We start from the raw sequence: 13,079 nt of genomic DNA, 5'->3' as shown, positions 1-13,079 counted from the left end.
CAACAGGCATTTACTGTCTCTCAGTCTGGAGGCGGGATGCCCCGGACCCAGGTGTGGACAGGGCCATGCTCCTTTTGAAAGCAGCAGGGTGGGATCTGCTCCAGGCCACTCTCCAAGCTTCTGGAAGGTCCTTGGCGGTGGCTGCGGAACTCCAGTCTCTACCAGGTCTTTTCCCTGTGTGTGTCTGTGTCCAAATTTCTCCTTTTCATGACACCCGTCCTATTAGATGAGGGGCTCTGCTCCACTACGACCTCTCCTCACCTAGTTACATCTGCAATGACCCTATTTCCAAAAAAGGTGACATTCTGAGGTCCAGGGGGGCAGGGGGTGAGGACTTCACATATGACTTTCTTGGGAGGGGGTGACACAATTCAACCCATAACTGTGAGTCTGGCATGAGGATGCGTCAAGGCGATGGGGACAGGGGGGGCAAACACACCCCTTTAGTAAGCATAACGCGAGCCGCCACGTGGTGGCCTTGGCATGGCCAGTGATAGAGAGCTCAGGTGCATGTCAGGAGCTCGGCGGAACCGGAGTCACCTCTGCCTTTGTCACCCGTGTCAGTCTGGGAGGGTGACACCACCCCTTCTCCCACTGCTGCTCTGGCCAGAGCCCATCAGGGGAGAGAAGGCGGCCGGGGGCGAGGAGGGGGTCGGGCCAGAAGCAGAAGACAAGAGAGGACTGAGACTCATGCTCACTGGCTGAGGCCGCCACCCGCCTCTGGAGCACAGAACCCTCTGGTTGCCCGCTGTTGGAAACTTGAGCTGGAGTCTGGTGGAGCCTGGAGAGTGGGGAAGGTGTGCGGGGAGTGGGCTCCAGGCCTCAGCGAGAGAGAGTCCCCGGGAGCAGGGCGCCACCTCCAGGGCCCACATCCCAGGGAGCATCTGACCAGCATCCCAGGCCGGCCCTGCCCTGATTTCCTGGGAGGGACATGAGGAGATGACCGAGGCTTCGTCTCAAGTCCCTACACTAAAGAGCAGCCCCCGTGGGGAGAAGCTACCAGAAGTTTTCACTTGCTTGTTTGCTGCTCCAAATGCTACTCTCGCTGAATCCAAGCTGCCCACCCCTCCCCCTCCCCCTCCCCTCCCCCTTCCACCCTTCCCCCTCCACCCCACTCCCCTCCTCCCCTCCGCCCCCCTCCTCCCCCCATCCCCCCACCCCGAGAAACGCACTGCTTTTCTGTATCCATGAGGGCCATCCTGCAGGGCCTGCTCCTATCTCAGCTGTCTTAACAGTGAACCATAGAGCTGAGCGGCCACAGAAAAGTTAAAGATCTAGAAGTTCGAAAACATCGGGCACTTCCCCACGTGGGTGACTTGAATGACTTAGTGACACTTAGCCACGTTCTTTGTGCAGAAGTGGCCCATAGTGAGATCCCCGCTGGTTTTCAGGGGCCCATCGGGGACGTAGGAAAGAAAGGAGGTGACGTGTGGGCCCTATTGCCTCCACGTGGGAGGACAGAGGTTTTGTTGTTTTGCTTTTTTTGGAAAAAAGGCATTCCTTTGAGAATGTTCTCCATTTGTTACTGGGATATCCCCGCGGGTCTATCACATCTGCCTTGTGTCCTCGGGAGACCCCATGGAAAGGGGCAGAGCTCGGTGCCCTGGGGATGGCGATGGGGGCACACAGGTTAGGAGTCCCCAACACACACCCCACAAGATACATGCATTTAGCCCGTCATGTGCTTGGCAGGGCTGCTCAGTGTCAGGGGTCCCAGGGCATCTGTGTCCCCACCGAGTGCCTTTCCCACAACATCCGGAAGCCTCCTGGATGATAGGGTTGCGGGGCGGGTTACAGAGGGAGCATGTGGACTGCAGGTGCTCTTGACCTTCAGCCTGGTGGCCCTGAAAGGCCTAATGACATTTTAAGAATTTATTTATTCGACAAATACTGATTAAGGACCTGCTGCAGGTAAGGCATTCTTATCCTGGACACAGAGTGGACAGAATAGGAGAAAAGCCTCCTCTCACTGGAGTGGACACAGGTGTGTGGGGCAGATAATCAAAAACTAAATAAACGATGCCTCCATGTGTCTGAGGCAGATCAACACGGGGCCATGACTTAGGGATGGGGACGGAGGTGCTGCCACTTTTAACTAGGACTGCGAGAAGGCCTGGCTGCAAGAGACCAGAAGACAGGGAGGGAGAGAGAGCAGGAACGTTCCAGATGGTGGGAAGAGCAGGGTCAGGGCCCCAGGGAGGCCAGTGTGTTTGAAGCCAGTGGGGTGAGTGAGGTGACTGAGAACAGCCAGGTAGGGAGGGTGGGCGAGGCTGGGACCTGTGGGCACATCAGGACCATGGTTCTTCTCTGGGTGCTCCAGGGGGCATTGAGGGTTTGGGGGGAAGGGCAGATCTGAGGTCCATCTGCAGTGGATTCAGGCCTGAGAATGGACAACAAGGACAAAGACAGACCCAGCTGGGGAGAGAGAGCCACAGTCCAGGGTGTGGGTAGGGCTGGGTGGGAGCAGAGGAGGAGTCCAGTGGCCCTGTTGGGATGGCTCCAAGGCTCTGGACAGGTGTTTGCCATGAGGGGCCCTCAGAGTAGCTCCACTCTGAGCAGCTTCACCATGAACATTTAGGGCCTGACTCCTAGGAAATGATCCTTCCAGGACACCGCATCTCTTGCTTCCACTTGCTTCCTATGAGAGAGGTCAAAGCGATAGCTTTAAAAAATGGATTTATCATACAGTTGAAAACACGTTAGCCTTTGTAAGTGAAAACAGATAAAGGATGTCGAAAATGCTGGAACCTCAGAGTGTGTTCTGTGCTCATACAGGCTATGTGAAAGCATCATTTGAATATTTTAAAGCCTTCTTTTTCTTTTTGTTAAAAACACACTGTCTTCTAGAACGCAGACCCCATGAATCACCTTTTTTAAAGAGGGGGGTGTGGTTTAAAGTTCCCATGCAGCCTACGTCACGAATAAGCTGCTACTGAAACATCCTGTGCTCTTGATAAAGTTCTAAGACCTTGGCGATTGTCTTTAGCATGAGAATCATACACAAATCCCACATGTGAACTGTTTAGACTTCCATTTTTAATTATTCATGAAATGTGCAGAAACATGGTCCAATGCACATTTGAGCAAAATTGGCTAATGCCCGTGAACAAATCATAATCACCTCACCAGGGGGTCGGGGTGCAAGCTCCCCTTGAATCTGTGCCTTATTAGAACCTGCTGCTGCCACACTGACAGCCAGCCCATGGTGACGGGTCCCCAGCTCCCAGACTTGGGGGCCTCGGCCGTGACGTCTCTACTCTCTCGACCCAAAGGGAGCTGCATTCAGCAGGTTTCTCAGATTCAAGGTTGATGTATCTGTGCTGAAGATACAGCCCGGCAGAAGGGCATATTTCAGCTTTGGCTCCTGGAGGAAACTTAGCTTCTGGTGTGACATCATACATGACGTGGCTTCCCTGTGGGTCCATCTGTGCAGAAGCAGGGGTAACCGCCAGGAGACTCCAACTCTTATGGGATGGAATGAAGTGAGCTTACTAACACTGATGGTCTGAAATTAAAAGGAAAAATATCAGGAAGCCAAGATGGACACAGATATGAACAGGTCACCCACACAAGAGGAAAATGTTCAAACTTATTAACTAGCAAAGAGATGTGAATTACAATGGCACACATCCAATTGCCTTTGGAAGATATTTATTAGCACTAATTATTGTCAGGCATTCTTCCAGACTCTGAGGATACAGAGATCTATGAGATAAGTGTCTGTTCTCCAGGGATCCTACTCCAGTGGAGAGGGATGGACAAACAAACACACAAGACCCCAGGGAATGATGAGTGATGGAGATAAAGCAGAGTGAGGTGTCAGGAGATGTGGTCTTGGGTAGCAGGCTGGAGTTTAGCAGGGACCAGACCAAAATCAGCTAAGGGAGTGTCTAGGCAGAGGGAGTGCAGGTGGTCTTGGCAGGGTCTTCTGCAAATTCAAGGACAGGGGGAGGTGGTATTGTGGTAGCAGAGTGAGGTAGGGATGATAAGATGGGGGGAGTAACAGGTAATAAGGCCAGAGAGGAAGCGGGGCCAAGCCTCCACACTCAGGGAGATGGGAAGTCCCATCAATGGGATTCCACATTGTAGTTGCAATATGGATATATTTTAAAGTAGAAATGACAGAATTTTTTCTTGAGTTACACATTGAGTGAAAAAAGAGAGAGAGAGAGGGAGAGAGAGAAAGGATTTAATTATGACTCTAAGATCTTCGTTAAAACAAATTGAAGAATGTAGTTATAACTTACCAGGATGGGGAAAATTATGGGAGAAGAATGTTTGGGGATAAAGATGGAGTTCCTTTTAAGACATGAAGATTGAGATGCTTCTTGAACATCTAAGTGGAAATATTGAGAATGTAGCTGGACTTACAGGACTGTAGTTCAGGAGAGAGGTCTGGATTGGAGGGATAATTTGTGAATCATCTGTGTATAGGTGGAATTTTTAAATGACATTTGAGTGTTATCCTCTAAGTAGTGCAAGTAAAAGAAACACTCAGTGAGGTAGAAGAACTAGGAGTAACTTTTCAAGAGCCAGTGAAGGAGGTTTTTTTTTTTTTTTTTGAAAGAGCAGTTGATCACATGTCAACTATTATTAACAGCTCAGATAAGCCAAGATCAGAGAATTGCCCACTGGTTTATGTTCTGGACTGAATTGTGCCCCCCGAAAATTGATATGTTGTAGTCAAACCACTGGTATCTCAGAAAATGACTGTATTTGGAGATAGGGAATTTAGAAAGGTAATTAAGGTAAAGTGAGGTCACACAGGTGGGGACCTAATCCAATATGACTGGTGTCCTTATAAGAATAGGAGATTAGGACACAGACACAGGGAGAAGACAGCTGTCTACATGCCAAGGGGAGAGGCCTCAGAAGAAACCAGTCCTGCTGACATCTTGGACTTCCAGCCTCCAGAACTGTGAGAAAATAAATTACTGTTGTTTAGGCCACCAAGTCTGTGGCACTTTATCACAGCAGCTCTGACAAAGGAATACTCACTTGTCATATGCAGTGACTCGGCACAATGTTTTTGGCAGACTTTGCTGGTTAGCAGACCAATATTGATTCCTCCTTTCTCTACTGAACTGATCACTTTTGGGTGACCATGTACCTGACTCTGAAGGATAGTCCATGATGGTCCTTTCCTCTTTGCCAGTGATTTAGTCCAGGGACCAAGTTCTGTTAAGAGATGTAAGAGGACATATGCTAGGGCTTCTGGTAAAGGGCCTCCTCCTCGACAATGGAGAGATGCATGAGTAGATGGTCCTGATGCTGCCCCCTCTTTGCTTCCTTCTCTGGATTCTGACAGCCAAAGACTGAAACTAGAAATTAACAACTAAAAGTGCCTCCATCCCGACCCATTCAGAATCAAACAACCCACATCCAATTCACAAGTTAAAGAAATCACAGTGGAGTTATGACCATACATGTAAAAATATAAATATTGTAAAAGGACAGCAAATCAAATTTAACAGAAAAAGGCAGAAAAAAAATCAAAACTCTTTAGGGGAAGAGAACATAATTCAGAAGCCCTACAATAAATCATACACTAACTCCAGCACATGTTAAAATTATATATATATAATCAAAAAGCAAGAAAAAATGGCAAAGAATCAAGAGATAAAATATTCAATAGAAGCAAATAAGAGATAAATCAAATATTGTCATTAGTGGGTAAACACTTCAAAATAAGTATGACTAATATGGACAAATGGACAAACAACACTGAGCAAAATATAATCAATAAGCATTCTAGAAAGACAAACTGCACAATATAATTTTTTTTAAAAAGTATATTGACTTAATTTTAAAATTAAAGCAGAAGATAGAATTTATAAACTTGAAAATAATTCAGAATATAGTACTTGGGCTCGACTTTAAAGATAAGAAAGAATGGAAACAGCAGAACAGAGCATGAGCGAAATATGAGTGAAGATATGAATGAGAGAATGAAACAGAAGCAATATTGAAAAGTAATTTCCCAGAACTTTCCAAATGATAAGACATCAACTCACAAACAACTAATCTGCTTACAACTCAGCAAATTCAAAGCACAATGCAGAGATAACTGCAATTAATCACATCATTGTCTGATTGTTTAAAACCAAAGATAAAGGGGAATATTAAAAGCACTGGGGCTGGAGTGGGCATCCATTAACTTCAGGGGAAGAGGAGGGATGACCACCTGAAGCTCTGAAATTCTATCCTCAGTGAAAATATTGCTCCAACATTACAGGAAAATAAAGATCTTTTTAGACAAAAGCTGAGAGGATTTGTTTCCATCAGATTTCACACTACTGAAAATATGAAAGGGCCTTGTTCAGGAGCAAAGACAAGGATTCCAGAAAAAAGTCAGAGAACTGGGGAAAAAGAAAGGTCATTGAAAAAGAAACATGTATCAATAATTTTATAATATATTGTCTTTAAAACAAAAATAATAACAATGAGGGGCTTATAACCTGTATAGAAATAAAACATATGACAATATGTGAAAGAAGAATTGGTGTAAAATCAAGTTAAATTGCTCTTAGAGGTTTCATTGTTTGGGATGTAGAAAAGTGCCAACTTAAAGGAGTTAATGATAGGTAAGGATCCATTTTTAAAAATTTTTGAGATGACCACAAAGTGATAATAAACAAAATTAAAAAATCTACTAGAACAGATAAAATGAAATAATATACTGAATTAATTAAAAAGAAGAAGTTTAGTGGTGTATATAAAAGTAATATGTAATTAACAAGTAGCATTTATATTTGGATGATTTGGCATGTGAAATTCTATCAACCTAGTTCACCCAGATTAATATGTTAAAAGAGAAAAAATAAAACATGTTATCTCATTAGAGAGAGAAAAATATATAAAATTCAACATTCATTCAAGAAAAATTCTTAGAGAACTAGGAAGACATCTTTATTGCAATAAAGCTATCCACTAAAGGCTGCATACTCCTTAGCAATGGGAGATTAGAAGCATTTTTATTAAATCAGGAAGAAATCAAGGTTACCTCTCATCACTCTCTTCTATTTAACATTATTTTTACAATCGCCAATTCAAAGACATTATATATTTAAAAAATAAATATGATGAATAGGCATTGGTAAGGATGAGACACTATTTTCCTTGTTTCTAGAAGACATGAGCATCTATACTGAAAATTCCAGAAAATCAACTAACTCTTGCTCACTATAAACTATTCATCAGGATTTCAGGATAGAAAACAATATAATACCAATAACAAGAAAAACAGCCGTATTCACTTCCTCCAAACTCACCATACACACAAAGGTAAAGATACAACTTGTACAACAGCAACAAAAATTCTAAGAATAAATCTATGAAAATAGGACTGGGAAATTTATGGGAGAAATTATAAAAAAAAATATTGAAGTCTTTTAAATATAACTACTTAGAAGTACCCTCACCTCAAGTGTGTGAGTTCTGTATGAAGAAAGTTGAAAGCTTTACTGGCAGGAAACATCATGACAAATGAGGAGGGGTCTTTGCTGTTTCTGACTTGGGGAGGGAGGGACTGGGTGGGACGTGTCGTCACACTGCCTGCACCATGCGTCAGCTCCTCCTCTGTTCATTGTGAAACCCAGGCAAGTTGCCCAACCCCTTCTGCCTCAGCTTTCTCTTCTAGAAAATGCTGACAACAGCACTGATGCAATCAAGGTACAAGGATACATAAAGCACAGTTGCTTTGTTTCTCACCACACAGAAGAGCCCCAGAAATGCGAGCTGCCCTCTCCCACACTTGCCCAGACATAAGGTTGGTCCCCAGCCCAGGTTTTCACCAAGACACAAAATGTTCTAAACTTCAGCTGGAACATAACAACAAGAGTTGACAACAAAATGTTTAAAAATGAGGATGCAACTAGAGGTCGTCATACTAAGCGAAGTGAGTCAGAAAGAGAAAGACAAATACCACGTGATATCTCTTACATGTGGAATCTAAAATATCACAGAAATGAACTTATCTACGGAAGAGAAACAGACTCAAAGACATAGAGAACAGACTTGTGGTTGCCAAGGGAGAGGGGGAAGGGATGGATTGGAAGTTTGGGGTTAACAGAGGAAAACTATTATATAGAGAATTGATCAACAACAAGGACCTACTCCATAGTGCAGGGAACTATATTCAATATCCTATGATAAACCATAAGGGAAAATAATTTTTTAAAAAGAATGTAAAAAAAAATGAGAATGTTGAAGGGGGTCTAGTCACTCTCAATATGAGATGACATTGTCCACTGACCAGTACTCACCCCCAAGCCGACGGTCAGGAGAACAGAACAGGCTCCTTGAAGCTGACCCTACTCTGGTTCAGTACTTGTTCTGTGGCTATAAATGCAACTAACAGAATAAGGAGGGACACATTATTCAGAAAATAAATTCCCAAAATAAGTATTTGAAAAAGATGATAGAAACTCAAATTATATCCTTTGAAAAATATTCTTCAAGTGGATTAAGAAATTACTGTACAGAATAAACTATTTTATCTTTATCTGATCTGAGGAATGAGACATTTCAAGCACATTTAGCAATGGAAAATCTCCACTGCAATGGAAGGTTATGATATTAAAAATATCCTAAATGGAGAAAAAAAATATTTTTACAAATCCATTTTTTTCAAGTGAATTTGTAATCCATGTGTCAGATTATTATTCTTAAAGCATAATTTCTACCAAAAAAATCAATGGAAATAAAAAAAGACACACATGGAAATATAAGGTTAGAAACAAAAATACTCCAAGTTAGGAAATTATTTTCCAACATTATTGCATCCAGATAAATTGCAAGTTAAAGCTTTGCCTGGTCTGCCGGGTTTCAGCAGGCAATGCTGAGTCCTGTCCATGACGCCCCGGGCCACCTCTGTCTGAGTTTCAGCAGGATTTTCAATCTGGCACACATTTTCCATACAGCAGTTTGACGATGTGTAGTAAGAGCTTTTGCACGTCCACAATTTCAGCCCTGCAATTCCACTCGAGTAATCTCTCCTAAGAAAAGACTCAGGGATACAGTCAGCAGTCTCAGCTGAGATCATGGTCTCAGCCTTGTTTGTAGGAGTGAGAAATGCACCTATGCAAATGTCCGGGACAGAGAAATGTAAACATGGGAGAGTGTATCAGGGAAATGTAGGTACCCATAACAGCTGCAATTTTCATGTGCTAGAGAGACATCTATGCATTACAAATATTAAGAAGTGTTTCAAACATGAATCATGATTACTTCAGAGAGAGTCTTCCACTTTACAAGATAATATAATAATTTTATAATTGAATAAACATCATTACAGTAGCTTAAATTAACTTTAAAAATACACATTGTGGGCTTCCCTGGTTGCCCAGTGGTTGAGAGTCTGCCTGCCGATGCAGGGGACACGGGTTCGTGCCCCAGTCCGGGAAGATCCCACATGCCGCGGAGCAGCTAGGCCCGTGAGCCATGGCCGCTGAGCCTGTGCGTCGGAGGCTGTGCTCCACAGTGGGAGAGGCCACAACAGTGAGAGGCCCATGTACTGCAAAATAAATAAATAAATAAAAATACACATTGTGACCATTTAAAACCGTACCTGTGGGGAGGGAAGGAGAGAGACAGGCACCCAGTAGATGAAATTGAACAAGCATGGTCCCCCCAGGAAGTCGTCCCAGTAAGGGCACCCCTCTACCCAGGAAGCCCCAGAAGGCACATGTCCAGTGGTTTCCCAGAATGGCCCCACCCCCTCCCTGAGCCTCTTCTTAGGGTCTCCACTATAAACTCAGGAGAAAGACAGGACTGCAGTCTTCCTTTGTCGCGTCTTCAGAGGCTGCACCTTTGGGGCAGGGAACATCAGTTAAAGATCAGGGGCTTAGCAAGAGGCTGGGGGTTGCCCTGCAGTTGGCTGACCTTGCCTGCTGCACCAAAGCCCCATGTCTATCTTTATTGATTAGCTTCTATTAATAACCCTGTAGGATTGGCAGGCATGTTGCAGGGCTGGCTGAGAGACTGTGGCCAGAGGGGTTAGGGAAACAGTCAGCATCCCTGACTGAGGCCCTGAGTCACTAATAAAGAGCCCGTGGTGTGTTTTGTAACTTGGGAGCCTGGGCCACGGCTCACTTCAGCTGGGTAATTATTGAACTGACCCTTGTAATATTCAAATAACTATCACTTCCTTTCTAAGATCTGACCTTTGCCTGGCTCTCCTTGGAGCAGTTTCCCAACCCTGGGGATGTCTTGTTGTGGAGTCTGTGTCTCAGGAGCCCCCTGAACACCAGAGGCAGGAAGGATGAGGCTGTGAATTAGAGAGTCGAATCAGGCTCCAGTCTTCTGCCTTCAGGTGAGGAGGACCTGCAGCCACCATGGTCCTGGGAGCGTGTGAAAGCTCCGTGAGACAGCAAAGTAAAGAAATATGCAGTGTCTAAATCAAGGCACTGCACTCAGCTAACCTAAGGGAATTGTCCGATATTCTGCAATGCAATGAAATGTGACTTTGGTAAACCTCTCTGTTTGAAACAACAATACACAAATGAAGCAGTAAAAATTCCAGGGACATCATGAGGTGGTCACATAGATGTATGGAAACAGAAAGGCATAGTAAACACATTTGCTCTGTAGAGATGCAAAGGGAGGGATAGAGATGGGAAACATCCTTAAATGAAGGGATTTGAGACCTCAAAGTAAGTGAGAGGGATGAATAGCTGTCTGTTTATGCCTCAAATAATAAAGCATTAAAAATGTTGATTTGCCTTTTTATCTCAATTTTGTTGTTGTTGTTGCTCGTAATAACTATTTCACAATGAGCTACTGTCAAGACAGAAAACTCACAAGGTCAAGATCTGAGCAGGTTATCTGGGTTCTAAAACTGCATAAAGGTAACCTGGGAACTTGTTAAAATGCAGGTTCTGAGGCCCTGGACCAGACTTACTAACTCAGAATCTGGATACGGGATGTGAGAATCAGGATTTTTATCACGGTTCCTGGATGAGAAATACTGATTAGAACAGATCATATCACACTTAGGCAGATTTGGTTATGGTAAATGATAGTAATGTTAAATTTTGAAAAAAGTTATGTAACCATTTACCTAATTTATTTAAAGACTATTTGAAAAAATTGGATAATTAAATAATACTGAAGTAAGCATCATGTCTCTCTGGGCTATTGGAAGGAATCGCTAGCATTGTATACATAGGTGATGTGCCTAGAGTGGTGTCTGGTACCAAGTAAATGCTCAATAAATTAGTTTTAAGAGGAAAGCTCTGATGTAATAGCAAAACTATAAACACTGGAATCAGACTTGTGTGCTTTAGAATACTTGCACAAGATAGTCAATCATTTTGCAATGCCATTATTATTACTATCACAGTTATTGTTATACTTCTTTTCCATTCCCACTGCTGCTACCCAATTTAAAGTCTTACCATCTCTCACATGGTCTCTCGTTATGACCTTACTTGCTCTCACCTGCCTCCTGTTCCTCTCTAGACTCTGAAGTTCTACACATGCTAAACTAGGGGGTTTGTGCAAAATGCTAAGGTAACCTAAACTCTCCCTATGGCATTTGTCGTAATTCTCACTTGTGCTAACATTTCATCTTTGAGCACAGGGTGAAGAGGAATCATTGCAATAAAAAATAGGGATTTATCTACCTTTTCAAATATTCACGTATCAGACCTTCAGCTTCAGACATTTGTCCTCTGACAGTACAGTCTCCCAGCTGCAAGTTTGGATCAAATAGCCTTGACGTCCAAAAGAAATGCCCCTTTTTCTCCAAGACCTCCCCACGTCAAGGTCTTCCTCAGCTTGACTTTCCTCTGAAGCTGTTCCAGGATCAAACCATCCTTGCTTTCTCCCTTTATTGGCCATTAATCTGCAATACATCTGCATGACAGACATTTTATTTTTTAAGTGAACTACCCTTTCTTATATTGCTCTCCTTATTCCTTTCACATCTGTTCCCCATCTATGATAGGGCCTGTCTCATCTTTTCACATTTTCTATGTCATCTCTACTAGAACCTGACACACAGTAGCTGCTTAATATATAATATAATGTTGCCAAGAACTCAGTTTGTTCCTGGCACTAAGACTCAAATCAACCTTATGAGTTGGGTGCTATTATTGTTCCCATTTATAGATGAGGAAACTGAGGCAAATAAAACTTAAGTAGCTTGCCTAAAGTCTCAAAGCAATAAAAGGAGTGAAACTGGGGTTCCAAACTGGGAGTTTGACTACCCAGTATTTAATCTCCTTATGTTCATCAAATTATCAATCATCTTGAGTTGATCTGTGGCAAATCCTCTTCTTGCTGTGAGAAGAGCACACAAGGGGCCCAGCCCCAGGAGAGCATGAGCTTGGAGGTTCTCCATAATACTGACTGGCCAGGGACCTGCTCCCTTGTATCCCTCAGCACATCTCCCATGACTAGCCAATTAGTACTGAAGAAGAATGACGTACCAGGACAAAATGTGGGTCCTGGGTCCCATTTGCACAGTTTGCCTGTGTAGGAAGAAATGGCATCCAATGTTCTATCGTCACCTGAGAAACCACTGGAAGTCACAGAATCATCCTGTGAATAGCATGCAAAGGCCTTGGGTCCCACAGGCAAACAGGCCCAGCAAGGTGAACCAACCCTGTTGTCTTGCCCTCATGGGCTCTGGGTTATAGATGCCTGGCGGTATCCTTGGCAACCAAATCAAACTTCTCCTGCACTGTACACTTTCCTGTTGAGAACTTGGAGCTTGAGCCAGGTTCCTCTCCCCTCCCCAAGAGGACTCTGAGGGATTGAGGAACTAAGTTTCCAAATGTCCTGCTCATTAAGATACTTGAACATTTCCTGCGGACAGACAGGGAATCCCTGAGCTAGCCTGAAACCCTAGACCCAGGGGTCATGTAGAGTTGCATGGTGTTTATGGGACAAAGGGCAGATTATGTTTCAACTGGATACTAAAGTCTCAACAAAACTCACAGGAAAGTTAAATCATCATCACAAACAAAATGAAAGTAGCCTGGGTTCATATTGTAGCTACACGGATATGTCATCATTAAAAGACAATCAATAAGCTTCTGCCATTTTTGATGCACTCCTTGCTGTAGAGATACTTA

At 43.7% G+C, this 13,079-nt stretch overlaps 1 long non-coding RNA gene across 3 annotated transcripts; it reads right to left on the bottom strand.

Annotated features, from left to right (window-relative positions):
- Positions 1-1,857: 1,857 nt before the first annotated feature.
- On the bottom strand, positions 1,858-7,551 carry LOC115802647 (uncharacterized). Of its 3 annotated transcripts, none has more exons than XR_016392585.1 (4): positions 7,422-7,551; positions 4,999-5,178; positions 3,122-3,505; positions 1,858-2,638 (listed from the first exon to the last, which is right to left on the bottom strand). It is a non-coding gene; the product is annotated as an uncharacterized LOC115802647 (long non-coding RNA). The 3 variants fall into 3 exon arrangements; XR_016392586.1 differs by having other exon boundaries at positions 3,127-3,505; XR_004023160.2 differs by lacking the exon at positions 1,858-2,638 and having other exon boundaries at positions 2,645-3,505; positions 7,422-7,538.
- Positions 7,552-13,079: the final 5,528 nt, after the last annotated feature.

The sequence above is a fragment of the Delphinapterus leucas genome, chromosome 3, assembly GCF_059928025.1.
Source record: "Delphinapterus leucas isolate spDelLeu-1000000601 "Yukka" chromosome 3, BTC_Dleu_Yukka2, whole genome shotgun sequence".
NCBI classification, from domain to species: Eukaryota; Metazoa; Chordata; class Mammalia; order Artiodactyla; family Monodontidae; genus Delphinapterus; species Delphinapterus leucas.
This window is presented reverse-complemented; position numbering and strand designations above follow the sequence as displayed.